Raw genomic sequence first — 4,730 nt, 5'->3', positions numbered from 1 at the left:
ACCTTCGAGAGCTATTTATAGCGTATCAGAAATGTCCATATCAACTAGCCCATGTCAGCTAATGTTTTTTAGCTATATTTTTGAGCCCATATAGATTTTGTTTGTCAAACGAATATCACATGAATGCAAAATGTATAGCATTGCAAGAAAATTAGCTTTAAAACGGCAAAAATGTTGTAGAATTGCAGGAAATAAGCTTTAAAACCTGCAACATTTCCTCTGCCAAAGAAGGGTGTGAACGGTTAGTGTTATGAACAGTGCTTGTGCAGGTCGAGCGCAGAAGAGATGTTCCACAATGCTGGAAACGGGGCCTGACTGAAAAAGTGTGATCCTGCTTTGTTGTGTACCCCTCAGGTACTTAGGTTACTGGGGAAATGTACCATACACATATCTGCTATAATCGGATGAATTATATCACAGATGATCCCACTGAATGAGCCCCAGCTAACAGAGTATCTGGCGCAGGTCACGTTGCATTCTGTATGGTCACTGGTCCCCACAGAGGCTCATCTGTGCGGTCTGATCTGGTTACGTTCACCTGGGGGCTCGGTAGATAGCGAGGCCCCCACAGTAGCACGGTTTAGCCAGTAGCCTACACAGGCCTGCCTTTTCCAAATCTAGATTTGACCTTTTAAGAGAATGGAGGAGTATAAATGACAGATGGCACTCTGAAGCAACGATCCCGTGATATGAGAGGCGCGAGGTAATTAATGTTGCTGTGTCGTGGGAAAGAGCGCGGGGACGCTGGGCAAACAGGTGGAGATTATAGATATGGCATTGCGTCTCAAGGGGATAGTGCTAGTTTAATTATAGCATATTCTTGGAACGTTACCTAGTGTAGATCAATGGGAATAAATTGAATTTTTAACCAATTTAGGTTAGTCCTCAGTGACTAGCAGAACGGTCATTGTGCAGCCAAATCAACCGAGTGGTCTCCATAAAATGTTCTTTAAGTAGCCTACTTAAATCGAAAACGTAGGTTTTAGGGCATTCACTAAGAATACATGCATTTACAATGTGTGACTGACTACTATAAAGGAGTCATTTTCGTTGCCATGATAGAATCGGTACCTCGTTATCACGATAGTTTAAGTGTTGCGCGCGGTTTGAGATGACAAACGATGGCGTTACTTTAAGACATGAAAACTGACCACATACCTCGTGATGCAACCTGTACAGTTTTCCCATATGATCCAGCCTACTGCTTGAAATATTTGACTGAAGACTCCATATTAATGGTGAGTGTGTGGGAGCTGTCCTCAGAGACTTAGTCCTCACAAGCCTAAAGACGCATTAATGGGGAGTGTGTGGGAGCTGTCCTCGGAGACTTAGTCCTCACAAGCCTAAAGATGCATTAATGGGGAGTGTGTGGGAGCTGTCCTCCGAGACTTAGTCCTCACAAGCCTAAAGACGCATTAATGGGGAGTGTGTGGGAGCTGTCCTCGGAGACTTAGTCCTCACAAGCCTAAAGATGCATTAATGGGGAGTGTGTGGGAGCTGTCCTCCGAGACTTAGTCCTCACAAGCCTAAAGACGCATTAATGGGGAGTGTGTGGGAGCTGTCCTCGGAGACTTAGTCCTCACAAGCCTAAAGATGCATTAATGGGGAGTGTGTGGGAGCTGTCCTCGGAGACTTAGTCCTCACAAGCCTAAAGATGCATTAATGGGGAGTGTGTGGGAGCTGTCCTCCGAGACTTAGTCCTCACAAGCCTAAAGACGCATTAATGGGGAGTGTGTGGGAGCTGTCCTCAGAGACTTAGTCCTCACAAGCCTAAAGATGCATTAATGGGGAGTGTGTGGGAGCTGTCCTCCGAGACTTAGTCCTCACAAGCCTAAAGACGCATTAATGGGGAGTGTGTGGGAGCTGTCCTCCGAGACTTAGTCCTCACAAGCCTAAAGACGCATTCATGGGGAGTTTGTAGGAGCTGTCCTCAGAGACTCAGTCAGAGTTGCAAAATAAAAGCCATCTCAAGACTGGCCAATATAACTAAAAGATTAAGATGGGCAAAAGAACACAGACACTGGACAGAGGAACTCGGCCTAGAAGGCCAGCATCCCAGAGTCGTCTCTTTACTGTTGACGTTGAGACTGGTGTTTTACGGGTACTATTTAATGAAGCTGCCAGTTGAGGTCTTGTAAGGCATCTGTTTCTCAAACTAGACACTAATGTACTTATCCTCTTGCTCAGTTGTGCACCGGGGCCTCCCACTCTTTCTATTCTGGTTAGAGCCAGTTTGCGCTATTTTGTGAAGGGAGTAGTACACAACGTTGTACAAGATCTTCAGTTTCTTGGAAATTTCTCGTATGGAATAGCCTTCATTTCTCAGAACAAGAATCTTGTTGCCTCTCTTAGTTTCTGGCCATTTTGAGCCTGTAATTGAACCCACAAATGCTGATTCTCAACTAATCTAAAGAAGGCCAGTTGTATTGCTTCTTTAATTAGCACAACAGTTTCAGCTGTGCTAACATAAGTGCCAAACGGTTTTCTAATGATCAATTAGCCTTTTAAAATGGTAAACCTGGATTAACTAATACAATGTGCAATTAGAACACAGGAGTGATGGTTGCTGATAGTGGGCCTCTGTACACCTATGTAGATATTCCATTAAAAATCAGCCGTTTCCCACTACAATAGTAATTTGCATTGTCTACACTGTATTTCTGATCAATTTGATGTTATTTTAATGGACAAAAAAAATAGGCTTTTCTTTAAAAAACAAGGATATTTCTAAGTGACCCCAAACTTTTGAACGGTAGTGTGTGTGTATATATATATATGTATGTATGTGTGTATGTATGTGTATATATATGTATATATATATAGGGCTATATATACATTTATAAACTTGGTGGTTCGAGACCTGAAATCTGATTGGCTGACAGCCTGGTATATCAGACTATATACTGTGGGTTTGACAAATACTTATTTTTATTGCTCTAATTTACAGTTTATAATAGCAATAAGGCGCCTCTGGGGTTTGTGATATATGGTCAATATTCCACGGCTACGGTCTGTGTCCAGGCACTCTGCGTAGCGTCGTGCATAAGAACAGTCCTTAGCTGTGGTATATTGGCTATATACCACACCTCCTCTGGCCTTATTGCTTAACTAACAGGATTATCTATTTTGGATGCCATTTAAATGGAGTTGATGGAGGGAAAGAAAGACTGCGAGAGTGCTAGTGCGTGCACTGATTTAAAGTAACAGTGTTCGAGTGATAGGCTGTTTTAAAACTCTGCAGCTAAAATGTTAAAAATAATAATCTTTACAATTAAAAAACAAGGTGACCCCCGAAAGCCAGATGGAGAAGTGTAAATTAGACGCGCATTCGGTCTTTATATTACTGTAGCATAGACTATACTACAGCAAATGTAGGCCTATCTGTCACAAGGAAAAAAAGTTACCATGAGGAGATGATAGGTCTTTCATGCATTATCAAATGAAATGTATTTATATAGCCCTTCTTACATCAGCCGATATCTCAAAGTACTGTACAGAAACCCAGCCTAAAACCCCAAACAGCAAGCAATGCAGGTGTAGAAGCACGTTGGCTAGGAAAAACTCCCTAGAAAGGCCAAAATCTAGGAAGAAACCTAGAGAGGTACCAGGCTATGAGGGGTGGCCAGTCCTCTTCTGGCTGTGCCGGGTGGAGATTATAACAGAACATGGCCAAGATGTTCAAATGTTCATAAATGACCAGCAGGGTCAAATAATAATAATCACAGGAGTTGTCGAGGGTGCAGCAAGTCAGCACCTCAGGAATAACTGTCAGTTGGCTTTTCATAGCTGATCATTAAGAGTATCTCTACCACTCCTGCTGTCCCTATAGAGTTGAAAACAGCAGGTCTGGGACAGGTAGCACGTCCGACAGGTCAGGGTTCCATAGCCGCAGGCAGAACAGTTAAACTGGAGCAGCAGCACGGCCAGGTGGAACTGGGGACAGCAAGGAGTCATCATGCCAGGTAGTCCTGAGGCATGGTCCGCCGAGAAAGAGAGAGAGCATACTTAAATTCACACAGGACACCAGATAAGACAGGAGAAGTACTCCAGATATAACAAACTAATCCTAGCCCCCGACACACTACTGCAGCATAAATACTGAAGGCTGAGACAGGAGGGGTCAGGAGACATTGTGGCCCCATCCGATGATACTCCCGGACAGGGCCAAACAGGAAGGATATAACCCCACCCACTTTGCCAAAGCACAGCCCCCACACCACTAGAGGGATAACCACCGACTTACCATCCTGAGACAAGGCCGAGTATAGCCCACAAAGATCTCCGCCATGGCACAACCCAAGGGGGGTGACCACTGAACTGCTCCATACTGAGATGGGCTGTCTGTCCCCACCCTGAGCGTTGATTCATCATGCAGAGGCTGTAGAGAAGATAAATCTAAATCTATCATTTAACAGTTCCATTTTATGCCATGCTGTTCATAGAAATCATTTATTAGAATTGACCGTTTTCACAGTTATTTATCCCAGGAAAAGTGTGGTTTTTGTACATTAAATCCCGGTAAATCTGTAAATATCCCTCCCTCAAATATTTGTCCAAGCTGTGCACAGGGGAGCAAGTTTGCCACAATTTCTGTTGCACGGATGGTTATGTGGATTGTACCCTTTCATAGTGGTCCCATTGTGCCACACTGCATTCCAGGGCTCCATGTGACACCTGCCTGCACAGTTTTGCAGAGTAAATGATTCCTCGGCTTCTGATATGCTCAGGTC

The sequence above is a fragment of the Oncorhynchus gorbuscha genome, linkage group LG07 (genome assembly GCF_021184085.1).
Source record: "Oncorhynchus gorbuscha isolate QuinsamMale2020 ecotype Even-year linkage group LG07, OgorEven_v1.0, whole genome shotgun sequence".
Lineage (NCBI taxonomy): Eukaryota > Metazoa > Chordata > Actinopteri > Salmoniformes > Salmonidae > Oncorhynchus > Oncorhynchus gorbuscha.
The sequence above is the reverse complement of the archived record's forward strand: the minus strand, read 5'-3'. Positions refer to the sequence as shown.